Source organism: Anabrus simplex, chromosome 6, assembly GCF_040414725.1.
Source record: "Anabrus simplex isolate iqAnaSimp1 chromosome 6, ASM4041472v1, whole genome shotgun sequence".
Taxonomy (NCBI): domain Eukaryota; kingdom Metazoa; phylum Arthropoda; class Insecta; order Orthoptera; family Tettigoniidae; genus Anabrus; species Anabrus simplex.
In genome coordinates, this window is record NC_090270.1 from 280432995 (window position 1) to 280446922 (window position 13928).

The 13928-nt window shown below is 39.0% G+C and overlaps 1 protein-coding gene across 1 annotated transcript in view; it reads right to left on the reverse strand.

Annotated features, from left to right (window-relative positions):
• Positions 1 to 12513, reverse strand: part of Usp20-33 (Ubiquitin specific protease 20/33) — a 348425-nt gene extending 335912 nt beyond the window's left edge. Inside the window, exon 1 of the mRNA XM_067150436.2 lies at positions 12347 to 12513. The gene's annotated coding sequence lies outside the window, so the exon portion shown is untranslated. The remainder of the gene's footprint in view (positions 1 to 12346) is intronic.
• Positions 12514 to 13928: the final 1415 nt, after the last annotated feature.

The window sequence follows — 13928 nt, forward strand, 5'->3', positions numbered from 1 at the left end:
CCATCAATTCTCACTGAAGCCCAATTGTCAACATAAATGCCTTTGATTGATTTTAATAATCTACCTTTAATTCCATAGTCCCCCAGTATGGCGAACATCCTTTCCCTCGGTACCCTGTCATATGCTTTCTCTAGATCTGCGAAAGAAACACAACTGCCTATTCCTCTCGTAGCATTTTTCAATTACCTGGCGCATACTGAAAATCTGATCCTGACAGCCTCTCTGTGGTCTGAAACCACACTGGTTTTCATCCAACTTCCTCTCAACAACTGATCGCACCCTCCCTTCCAAGATGCCAGTGAATACTTTGCCTGGTATACTAATCAATGAGATACCTCGACAGTTGTTGCAATCCTTCCTGTTCCCTTGCTTATAGATAGGTGCAATTACTGCTTTTGTCCAATCTGAAGGTACCTTACCAACACTCCACCTAATTTTACTACTCTATGAAGCCATTTCATCCCTGCCTTCCCACTGTACTTCACCATTTCAGGTCTAATTTCATCTATTCCTGCTGCCTTATGACAATGGAGTTTATTTACTATCCAATCCACTTCCTCAAGCATAATGTCACCAACATCCTTTTCCTCCTCCCCATGAGCTTGGCTGTTTGCAACACCACCATGATGATTTCCTTTTACATTGAGAAGATGTTCAAAATATTCCCTCCACCTCTCCAGTGATTCCCAGGGATCTATTATGAGTTCACCTGAATTACTCAAAACACTGTTCATTTCCTTTTCCCCTCCCTTCCAAAGATTCTTTATTACTGTCCAGAAAGGTTTCCCTGCTGCTTGACCCAGCCTTTCCAGGTTATTACCAAAATCTTCCCATTACTTCTTTTTGGATTCAACAACTATTTGATTCACTCTGTTCCTTTCATCTACGTACCAATCCCTGTCTGCCTTGGCCCTTGTTTGGAGCCATTTCTGATAAGCCTTCTTTTTACGTTTACAGGCTGCTCTCACTTCATCATTCCACCAAGATGTTCACCTTTTCCCATCTTTACACACAGTTTTTCCTAGGCATTCCCTTGATGTTTCTATTACAGCATCCCTGTATGCCACCCATTCACTTTCTATATCCTGAACCTGCTTACTGTCTACTGTTCGAAACTTCTCACTAATCATATCCATGTACTTCTGTCTAAATGTCGAAAATTAGTGAAAAATGGAATGTTGTGTGATTCATGTGATCGATGGTGGCATTATAAGTGCGGAAATTGCCCTAGAGACGTAAAAACTAATGAAAATGTTGACTGGATTTGTGAGCAGTGTGTTCGGAATGTTGTTGTTGGGGACGGCGTTGACGAAGCACTGAAAACAGTCGATGAGGAATATAAAAGTGCATTAGAAATTATAAACATTCTAAAAAAGGACAATGAGACTCTTAAAGTTGAAAATCAAGAATTAAAAGAAAGACTGCGATCGCTAGAATTTGGGACTGACCATTCTTCGAGTGATATACCGGTACAAGTAACAAACTCGAGCACGTGGTGTCAAGTAGTTCGTGGATGGCCGGCTAAGAAGAAATCTACAACTGAATTTCCGGAAATAAACATTAGAAATAGGTTTTCTGCCCTAAATAATTTAATCCTGGAAGAAAGTGATCGCGCGCGTGAAACCAAATCATCGCGATCCGTTGCCGTGCCGAGTTTGAAATTTAGGCCTAGAATTCAGATTCAAGACCCAGTTAGGCCTAAATCAGCGAAGGTAGCTGTGTTTGGTGATAGCCAAGGAAGGGGAATTGCGGGAGTGATTAACGACGAGAATATAGCAGCAACCGGAGAAATATATCCAGGAGCTTCTATCAGCAGGGTTGTGGAAAACGTAGAAGCAGCAACTAGGAACTTCGGGAGCGGCGATGCAGTGCTTATCATCGGTGGGACGAACGACGTAGCTCGCGACGACGCCAAGAATGTAAGATCACAACTTAAACATACACTAGGGAAGCTGACCCACACTAACGTTTTTGTAGTGAACGTGCCCCACAGGCATGATTTGAGTAGAGATTCGTGTGTGAACATTGAAGTGGACAAGGTCAATACAGATATTGTTAAAATTTGTGAACATTTTTGGAATACTCAGGTTATTGAATGCAGCAGCTTTGAGAGATACTGTTATACAAAACATGGCCTCCATCTAAACAATTCAGGTAAACGAAAGATAGGAAATATTGTTCTAGATTTTATTAATCTTAAGATATGTACTGTAAAACAGGCAACTCCCTTGAGTTATAATACTGACCAGGAAAACTAGTAGAAAGAGCCAGCTATACTTTAAGCTGGCTCAGTCAACTAGAAAAAGAAACTCAGGATAGTAAGGAATTTCAAGTTACCCAATTGCAACAGTCAAGTTTTAGGGAGGAAGGGGGTCTGAGATTGCTCTTGGTAAACTGTCAAAGTGTAGTAAATAAACAATTAAAATTCGGTATATTGATGGAATCTTATGAGACTGATGTGGTGATAGGAGTGGAATCGTGGTTGAAAGAAGGGGTGGGTAATAGAGAAGTATTTCCAGAAGGGTACACAGTCTATCGTAGAGACCGAGGAGATAAAAAGGGAGGGGGGGTGTTTATTCTGGTGAAGGAAACTTACTGTTCACATGAATGGTTTACCGATGAAAGGGATGAAATATTAGGGATAAAATTAGTTTGTGATAATATGAAGGAGGTGGGAATTATAGGAACATACAGGCCTGGAAGAGAGGCAAGAGACATGGAAATCTTTGAAAAAATAATAGATTATACTTGTAAAAACAATAATAATGATATGGTAATAATTGGGGGAGATCTAAATTTGCCTGAAGTTGAATGGAAAGGAGCTGCAAGTGAAGCCCATGAACAGAAACTGGCAAATAAGTTAATTTGGGAGGGAGGATTTACACAAGTAGTACAAGAACCGACTCGTCTCAATAACTTACTAGATGTATTCTTGGTTAAACCATGGGAAATTGTTGATAAAACTGAGGTAATTGAAGGAATAGGAGACCATAAGGCTGTAATAATGGATGTAGGACTCGTACCAAAAAGGCTTAATAAGAGGGTTACACAAGACAAGAAATTGTACAGAAAAACTAAAGTTGATGAATTTGGGACTTACCTTAACTCACAATTCAGTTGTTGGATAAGTGAAGGGAGTAACGTGGATACACTTTGGGCTAAATTTAAAGGAATTATTTGGGAAGGAGAGAAGAGATTTGTACCTGTTAAGAAGGGTAAAATGACCTCAGACCCTGTTTATTATACAAGGGAAATAAGAAAATTAAAAAGAAAATGTAGAATAGTAAACAGGAAAATCAAAGAGGGTAGGGAGAGTAGAGAAACTAGAAAACAGCTAATGAGGGAACTGAATAGAGTGAAAAAGGAAGCAAAAGAGAATTATATGAATGGCATACTTCAAGAGGGTAATGACCACAAAGGGAAATGGAAAAAGCTGTATTCATATATCAGGAATCAAAAAGGAAAAGGAATCCAAATTCCTACAATGGTGGGAGAAGGGGGTGAACACTATTTAACAGATACTGAGAAAGCAAACCTATTTAGTAGGGAATTTAGAGATTCAGTAGATGATTGTCAAGAGTTGGAAACCGAAACAGAAGATAGAGAGGGAGAGAGACAGAGGGAAACAAGAAGCTTCTCATTCACAAACGAAGATATTTTCAGAGAAATCCAACTGCTTCAGCAAGGAAAAGCAGCAGGGAGTGATCAAATTACTGGGGAGGTATTAAAGACAATGGGGTGGTACATAGTGCCTTATTTAAAATTTCTCTTTGACTATGTCATAAATAATAGTGTAATACCAAAGGAATGGAAGGAATCTATAATAATACCAATTTATAAAGGGAAGGGTGATAAAAGGAAACCAGAGAACTACAGACCAATCAGCCTGACCAGTATAGTTTGTAAAATTCTGGAGAGTTTAATATCGAAGTACATCAGAGGGATATGTGATGATAAAAATTGGTTCATGAGGAGCCAGTATGGATTTAGAAAGAAATTTTCTTGTGAGGCACAACTCGTGGGATTTCAGCAGGACATATCAGAACAGTTGGATTCAGGAGGTCAGTTAGATTGCATAGCCATAGATCTTTCCAAAGCCTTTGATAGAGTGGAACATGGAATATTATTAAAGAAATTGGAGGGAATAGGATTGGACGTAAGGGTTACACGTTGGATAAAAGCATTTCTAAATTCAAGGGTTCAGAAAGTCAAAGTAGGAAATAATGTATCTCAAGAAGAGAAAGTTTGGAAGGGAATTGCACAGGGTAGTATAATCGGTCCGTTACTTTTCTTAATATACGCAAATGATTTAGGGAACAATATAACATCAAAAATAAGATTGTATGCAGATGACATAATTGTTTATAGAGAAATAAACAACATTGAGGATTGTTTAGAATTACAAAGGGACCTTGAAAGTATCCAACAATGGGTTGAAGAAAATAATATGAAGGTTAATGGAGGCAAATCAACTGTTACAACTTTTACAAACAGGAGCTTTAAAACTGAATTTGAATATACTTTGGATGAGGTAGTTATCCCAAAAGATGGCAAGTGCAAATACTTAGGTGTGAGATTTGAAAGTAATTTGCACTGGAAGGGTCATGTTGATGACATTGTTGGGAAAGCATACAGATCATTACATGTCATAATGAGGCTACTTAAAGGATGCAACAAAGAATTAAAAGAAAAAAGTTACTTGAGTATGGTTCGTCCATTATTGGAATATGCAAACAGTGTTTGGGATCCTCACCAAGAATACCTAATAAAAGAAATAGATAGTGTGCAGAGGAAAGCAGCAAGATTTGTAACAGGGGATTTCAGGAGAAAGAGTAGTGTATCAGAAATGTTAAAGGAACTTGGGTGGGAAACTTTAAGTAAGAGAAGGGAGAAAACTAGACTTACAGGATTATATAGAGCCTATACAGGAGAAGAAGCATGGGGAGATATCCGTGAGAGGCTTCAGTTGGAAAATAATTATATCGGCAGGACTGACCACAAATATAAAATTAGAAGGAATTTTAGCAGAAGCGATTGGGGTAAATTTTCATTCATTGGGAAGGGTGTGAAGGAGTGGAACAGTTTACCAGGGGTAGTGTTTGATCCTTTTCCAAAATCTGTACAGATATTCAAGAAGAGAATAAACAGCAACAGAGAAAATAAATGAAATGTTAGAGGGCATTCGACCAGTGCAGGTTATTGTATATAAAAAAAATGTGTGTGAATAAATTAATTCCATCCCCTGGTCTAAGGAGTTTGGACAGCCAAAGTAGGGGACTGCCTGTAGGGGTGAAGTACAGTGGGGACTTCGAGGGCCCTGGGACCGCTACGGTAGCTGTGAAGGCCCTTCAGGAACTCTGAAAAGTGGTGGCAAAAGGGGCTCTGGTTAAGACGCAGCAGGTCGTTATGCTACTTAGGATCCAGAACGGGTAAAAAAAAAAAAAAAAATAGTAAATAAATAAATGCAATGTAAATATTAATGTTATACCAGTTTTATAGTATCATTTGAAGCAATTCCACATACTGTATATCAGTTGACTATATTTGTAAGTAGGACAGGATATATTATAAGTAGAATTTTGTAAACAATATAAATTTATTAAGGATGAGCTGTGTGTTTAATAGAAAACATTGTTAGCGTAAATTGTATAATATTGTATTATAGGAAAAATTTTCTTCTCTTGTTAATTTAATATTTAGTGCTTGACAATAATGTATTTTAGTGTACCATTTGCCACCGAGGTAGACACCTCATTTGCAAATAAAGAGATTTTGATTTTGATTTGATTTGAATTTCCTCGTCCTGGAGACTTTCTACCCTTATTCGTTTGCAGACAGATTTCACTTTCTCTACCCTAGGCCTAGAGGTACTTAGTTCACTACAGATCAGATAGTGGTCTGTATCATCGAAAAATCCGCAAAAAACTCTTACATTCCTAACAGATTTCCTGATTTCAAAGTCTGTTAAGATATAGTCTATTATGGATCTGGTACCCCTAGCCTTCCATGTGTAGCCTTATGCTTGAAGAATGTATTCGTAACAGCTAAACCCATACTAGCACAGAAGTCCAGCAAACGCTTCCCATTCCTATTAGCTTCCATATCTTCCCCATATTTACCAATCACCCTTTCGTATCCTTCAGTTCTATTCCCAACTCTCGCATTGAAATCGCCTCTTAGCACTATTCTATCCTTGCTGTTGACCCTGACCACGATCTCACTCAATGCTTCATAAAACTTGTCAACTTCATCCTCATCTGCATCCTCACATGGTGAATACATGGACAATTCTTGTCCTAATTCCTCCCAATGACAAATCTACCCACATCATTCGCTCATTTACATGCCTAACAGAAACTATGTTGCGTGCAATGGTATTCCTGATAAAGAGCCCTACCGCAGACTCTGCCCTTCCCTTTCTAACACCCGTCAAGTACACTTTATAATCTCCTATCTCTTCCTCATTATCTCCCCTTACCCGAATATCACTTACTCCTAGTACATCCAGATGCATCCTCTTTGCTGACTCAGCCAGTTCTACCATCTTTCTTCCATAAGCCCCATTAATATTGATAGCTCCCCATCGAATTCCATTTTGTTCGCCAAGTTGTTTCCAAGGAGTCCCTCGCCTGTCAAATGGGAATGGGACTCCATTACTCCCATAGGTCCGAGGCTTGCTTAAAGTGTTCTGAGCTCGGTAAATTCATGAAGCAGGATGCTGCCCTACTTGCACATAGTCCAAGTAAGGATCTCTCCTCTAACGGGTTATGGACCACCGGTGAATTGTATAGTCCTAGCCGCCTGATCACAAGGAGGTCCACGACTCAGAATATGTCCGAGATGCCCACTCCCATTCCATAACAACTGGTATCCCGACTCTCAGGACCACTTACTAGGCCACTCAGCCGTTGCCCATGGTTCACGAACTAGGACGTGACTACAGTAACCCACAAACATGAACCATCTACCTTGACGACAATAATTCTTTCACTATGCTGGTCATAGTAGCTTACCCGCTGCCCTATTTTGTTATTCATTATTAAACCAACTCCAAAGTTTTCCATCTTCTAGGTGGTTGTTGATAATTCGGTAGTCGCCTGACCAAAAATCCTGTTCTTCCTGCCAACGTACTTTACTTAAACCAACGACATCTAACTTTAGTCTAACCATCTCCCTTTTCAGATTCTCTAATCTACCACGACGACTCAAATTTCTAACAGTCCATGCTCTGACTCGCAGAAAGTCAGTATCCATCTTCCTGATGATCACCCCCTCTCGTGTAGTGCCCACCCGGATATCCAAATGGGGGACTAGTTTACCTGCGGAATATTTTACCTGGGAGGAGGCCATCATCAGTACATCATTCATACAGAGAGAGCTGCATGTCCTCGGGAGTTAGTTACTGCTGTAGTTTCCCGTTGCTTTCAGCCATGTAGCAGTATCAACACAGCTAAGCCATGTTGAGTATTATTACAAGGCCATATCAGTCAATCATCCAGACTGCCGCCCTTGCAACTTCCGAAAGGCTGCTACCCCCCTTAAAACATTACTTTATTAAAATGTGTACACCATTGCAGTCTAGCATGTTTATGCACATTAGTCAAAGGCAGGCGGAGAAGTGGATGATGCGCCGGTAACCCAGACCGTAATAAACGGCGACAGACTGTCACTCTTGATAGTGTACGTGTTACACTATTCCACTATTGCGCCAGAGCTGAGGACGCAGACCTGTCCTGCAATGCCATTCGGATGAGGTGTCGATGTTCTCGGGGGAAGCCTTCTGTGAACCATTCTGTACACACCTGTTGCACTGCCGACACACTTCGTCCCATACGAGCAGCAACTTCCCGGATGGAACATCACGTTCTCATGTCAGTAATACGCCATCTGTCAAACTCACGCATTTGACAGTACGGTTCTCACATAACTCTGTGAGGCATCCTGCACATCTGCTCAAGTTACACTGATCCAATACCTTTGGTTTATAGCAATGAGACCATTGTGCGTACAGGAGATTGGTCCTGTTAAAAGTGAATCCCTCAAGATACAGTATACAGAGAATATAATATCACTCACAATAGCCGACCTTGCATACTCTCAAACATTCCTAGTCAATCCCTATATTGGTAAACAAACACGACCACTATAGGAAGACTCCTTGACGTGCTGCAGTTCATATCAACCACCCGATGTTCTACGGTATATACTCATACCACACAATCGTTCACCAAAGAAAACAAACATTTGTCCCAGAACAAATAATATTTTCCCACTTGCAATTGATATTTTCCTCTGCAAATGTTATTTGTTAGAGTTGTTTGTCGGAGAGCTTCGGCATAATGGCCACACTTCTACTCCACAAGCTATCAGTGGAACGGAGTTATCGCTGAACAGTATCCACAGACCCACGAAACCCAATATTGTGCCTGAATTGCACTACATTCAGAAACTAATTCTGACATGACACGTTCACCAACTCTTTATCCTAGGCTTGTACTGAAACACGCCACAATCCACTACCAACACAACCACTGGAATTTCTTATTTTGTAATACCGCTGATTCCACCTTCTAGGTGCCCTGACAGGAACCCCATACTACTCACCTGCATGCCATCAGTTAACTCTCCTCTATAAGTGCTATAACTCAGTCGCAGACGGACGGTAGTGAAGCAGTGTGTTAGAATATCTGTGGTAGACTCAATATAAGATCAATACCTTATCACAAACACTAGTGAATAATCACTTGGTTAGTTTATTTGTGTAGTAAGATACACTAGACACCAGCAACCTGCAATCGCTTAGCGTCGCATGGTTTCCTGGATAAGATTCACGCTTGCTGTTCCGCAAATCCGTGTTGAAATCCAAAGCTGGGCTAGTTTCTTTTTTTTAATTAAATTAAAGCTTGTCCCTCTCCAAGTGCATTGTTTTCAGGTATTGTTGTACTTATCTTGAACAATCATCTTCTAAGACTGCCAAATTTTATGCATTTGAGTGAAACAGTGCAACTATCGTTATATACTTTTCAGTTACATCTACTCACATGTGGAAGAGAAATATGATCCAGAGATGGTTCGCTGAACATGACAAAATCAATCTTGCAGACTGGCCACCTTGCAGCCTGGATTTTAGCCCAATCAAAAATGTGTGGGCTGAGACAAAGCCTGTTATGAGGGAGAACGGGCCTGACCCCACTCCAGGATGACCTTTGGGATTTAACCCTTGATGTTGGGAAAGAAACTGCCGAGAGCAAGCAACGCACTGCTCATCTCATGACTTCTGTTCCTCTTTTTTTTTCTTCTTTGCTAGTAGTAGTTTTAAGTCACACTAACACATCAAAGGATTCTGGCGAAGCAAGGTTGGAAAGGAAGCTAGGATTGGAAAGGAAGATGCCGTGACCTTAAAGCCCAGCCCCAGCATTTTACCGTTGTGAAAATGGGAAACCACAGAAAACCATCTTCAGGGTCACCGATGGTGGGATTCTGGCCCATCAACTCCCGAATGAAAGCTCACAGCCACACAACCCTAACCATATGGCCAACTCACTCAGTGCTTACGTTCCTCAGAGACTTCAAGCAGTAATCGTAACAGAAGGCCTTTATGTGAGTTACCAGACGAGCTTGCGGGGTGGTTCAGATTCTGTATGAAAATATCGCACCTTGGGTAGAAGAGGGCCACAAATGCAAAAGATACCTCTGAGAAAATTGCAATGTATGAATGTAAAAATATATTTAAAATATACACAATATATAAATATAGCCTATATTAAAAAATGAATTTACTACACCTTTTTAAATCTTGCATTGCAATTATCTCGTTGCCCTCTTCTTCCCAAGGTGCAATATATGTTCCATCTGCTATAAAAATATTGTCAGCAATAGCGAACTCGATATGGTGAGATATGTTACTCCATTAGGGGTCAATTAATCAACTCCTCCATGGTTATATGCGATGGCTAGAACGGTAATGCCAAACATAACAACAATGTTAAACACACACCAAAAAGGTTGACTTTCAACTACAATACCGGACACTATACATTCATTTTACAGGCTGAGCTATTATTTCACTGGTTAGCCCATCAATAAATCGACATACTTCTGCAAAAGTACACCAATCCTAATTATCTTTCTATTGCCTTCAAATATAGGAGTCAACAATGAGGCCATTTATGATCTGCTTAATGTAATAAGGAACTAACATGTTTTGAGCATTAAAAAAATAAAATAATACGTAATTATGTGCAAGTAGGCGACACAAAAATAAAAATAAATAATGCACCTGGTCTCAATGCTTACCTTCTTACCTAAGGTGTTAATGGACCAAATACTATTGTGCATATTGCCACACAGAAATAAAACTAAATAAGGATATTACAATAACTGTTCCCCATTAATATTGTAAGTGTATTCCAAAAAAGTGACTGTGCTTACAAGTTGTTCTAGTTAGCGATTAAAAGAAGGTAGCGAATACTGGGTGAATTTGAACTACTGCAGTTTATACCATATTACCCATACACAGAGCCTCTACTAACTAAGCTACACTGCCAGAACAGGTCACATAACCTCCGCTTAGCGATGTGGTATGGGTTTTTTTTCCTTTTTTCTTTTTTTTTTCTTCTCTCAGTACGTTCAAGTATAGTACGCACACGTTTTAGTGATAGATGGACACCGTAGTGCTGAATCGGTCGATTTGGTTATCTTCGAGATTCATATTGGCAACTTTTGAAACACAAACTAAGAACCGCTTATAAATCGCTGTGCAACATCTGGCATACACTTTAAGCACTCGTACTGTTGTTTACACAGCAAAGCCAAACTATAGAATTCATGCTAGGAACAAGATTAGCATCGAGAAATGTTATATGTGTGTGTGACACAGTTGTTGGCTTAAGATAATAAAGGTTTGGAAAACTCATATCGATTGATCATATTATTGATTCAATTCAGATTTCATTTCCATTCAGTTGGCAGTATAACCGGAACTGGGAGAGCTCCCTCCTTACTGCTCAACACTGTACAAAAATCTATCACTAAAAAGTGTGCGAATATTTTTTTTTTCCTAGCAGTTTACGTTACACTAACACATCGATGGTTTTTGGCAATGTAAGGCTGGGAAAGTGATAGGACTGATATGGTAGCAGTTGTGGCCTTAATGAAATGCAAGTGTATCTTCCTGTAAGATTGGAGATATAGGCCCTAAGCAAGATAAGGAAGTAATGATAATAGGAGATAGATTTTATCATAATACCATGCATTCATTCTCACGGCATTCTTGCATTCTCCAAAAGTAGCCACTAATAACTTATTTTATCAATGTGTGAAATAATTTATTTGTAAAATTATTACTATCAGCATCAATTTTGCGTTTAATTCCTTTTTGATCGGTAGCATTTCCATTAAATGTGTCATTTAGCTGCAGGAGCAATAACTACACATTTAAGCTAGCCTTCTACAGCCTTGACACAACCGATAACTGTAATTATTCCATCAAATTCTATAACCTCACAATATTTTAAAATACCAGCTGATTGGTAATCAGGAAGTAAACATATATTCAGAACTACTCACAAAATTCAGGCACCCTCTCTACTTTCACAGAATTTTACAGCCTACAAAATACTGAATAGAAGCCTAGCAAAAGGAACAAGGTCCTATGCATTGTCACCCAGGCGAAATACATCAGCTCTGTGAAATTGGGCTTGATAAATAGAATGATGGTGGAACCACAGTGCTACAATCAAAATGGACATGCATTGTCATACTGTTTAGTTATATATTTCAAGTAAACAAATCTATTCCCGTAGTATTTAATTCCTTCTCCTATACACAACTGACATTTAATAGTTGAAGGTTACTGCCAATACCACTGAAGATAGCAATGAATGAACTATTTCAATAAAAGAGACCAAAAAAAGACCAATAAAGACGAAACAGGGAAAGGGAACTACTGCTAAAGATGAACGAAATAAGACGCAATTCGTATATATTATGCTAGCTACTAATCAGTATATATAGAAAACACAGCCACAATTACAAATCCGGAGTATGCTGATTCGTACGTGGTCCATCACATAAAGAAGTGGAAATGTTAACCTCTGAGTTACTTCACACAAAATTCGTCAAAACAGGCATTCTTTAAATTCAAATAAAAACACTCGAATTTTGTATCACATGGAACATAACCAAAACTTGAAATAACAAATGAGACGCGAATCGGAAACCTAATTTTACGTCGAAACGTAATCAAAGATATTGGCTTTGTCATTCAGACGTTCATAGTAGGGCAAACCCACCTTTCCTCTTTCATACTTCAAATTTAAACAGACAGAATTAAATCAATCAGTACCTGATATCCACTCTTTAAAAACCTCGACACGACAAAGTTTGTCCGCAACTCAGTTATTCACATTCCTAAACCATTCAAACCATACATCACATAAAACATGACACCGATCTAACACTAACATTTCCATTTACCCCGAGCAGTGTGCACCGAAGGTGTGCAAGCTGTGCACTCACTACAACTGCCATCTACTGGAAAAAACAAGGCTATCTACGAAAAAAAAAAAGTTGTAAGAAATGTTTTCAAAATATACGCTATAAATATTCCTTGATTCGTGATCTATACAAGGAATAAATCCACAACGGTATACATATCAAAAACAGGAGGAAAATAAGGGCGCAAAAAAAAGGAAAAAGATGGAACTAACAGTAACGCAGAAAGACCTTCATCGATAGGGATCCAAAAAGAATTCTTTGGATACAACCAAAGCTCTTTTCAGGAAGCATGCTATAACTCTTTCCAAGGTACCTAGGTTTTTCCTGGTGAGGTCAGGCCATATAATTTCAATGCCATGTGTTAGGATAGGGGGTATAGTGCGCATTGGTATCACCTAAATATCACTATAAAATTTGTCACAAATGGAACATAATAATTACTTTTACACATATCAAGTGAAAAATCCCTGGCAAATTAAGAAATATATGTTTTTTGGAGAATATTAATACGTACTTTACTACTTTACAAGTACATTTGGTGTTGCGCTCACAGTGACACACGTATGTTTTTGTCTTACACTTTGAACAATTTCGTGTGTGATATCTGTGTTCACTGAAGTTCTTTGCTTTCGTTTCATCTTCACTTGTCAATGACATCATTTCATGAATTGTATCGCGATATGCAATATTTAATAGGCGACAAAATGATATGGCCAATGTACATAAGAAAAATTCAGTGGGCTAGTGAGTTCGTTCGAACAGAAATAAAAATATTTATTGGTCCAGGGATCATGCTATTTTTCTTTTGACCTCCATTTTGCTGTTTGTACTGGCCAAAGATAAAGAGAATCTACAGACATAGCACTCCCATTCCACGATGCTAGCCCTGGACCTGAATAAAGTAACAAAAGACGGCACCAGCAGCGAATGGACAAAGATAATGAGAATCCACAGACATAGCCCTCCCATTCCACGGTGCTAGCCCAAAGCCTACTAGATACTAGAAGGCCTGGACAGAAAGCCAATTTCTTGCATTTAAAGCGGGTTAATAGTTTTTCTCTTTTCCACCGCTAGGTCCGCGTTTATGTTCTATAGTTTGGCGTGAATTCTATGATGATGTGTGTTACTGCAACATGTTTTATAAGAAGAAATAATATATTAAACTTTATTTTATACGGTAAGGCCTTATCTAACGTGAAATATGAAGAGTTTTGTCGTTTTTAATTTATTTGGTCTCATGATTTGCAATATATGGATGGTTGCTGAGATGCATTTACAGTAACATTTGTTTAGTTATGTGCTTCCAAATTATCGTCAAGGTGGTGGTGGTGATTATTGTTTTAAGAGGAAGTACAACTAGGCAACCATCCTCTATATAACACTAATCAGAGAGAAAAACTGGAAGGGGTCCGACACTTCGCAAAATGAAA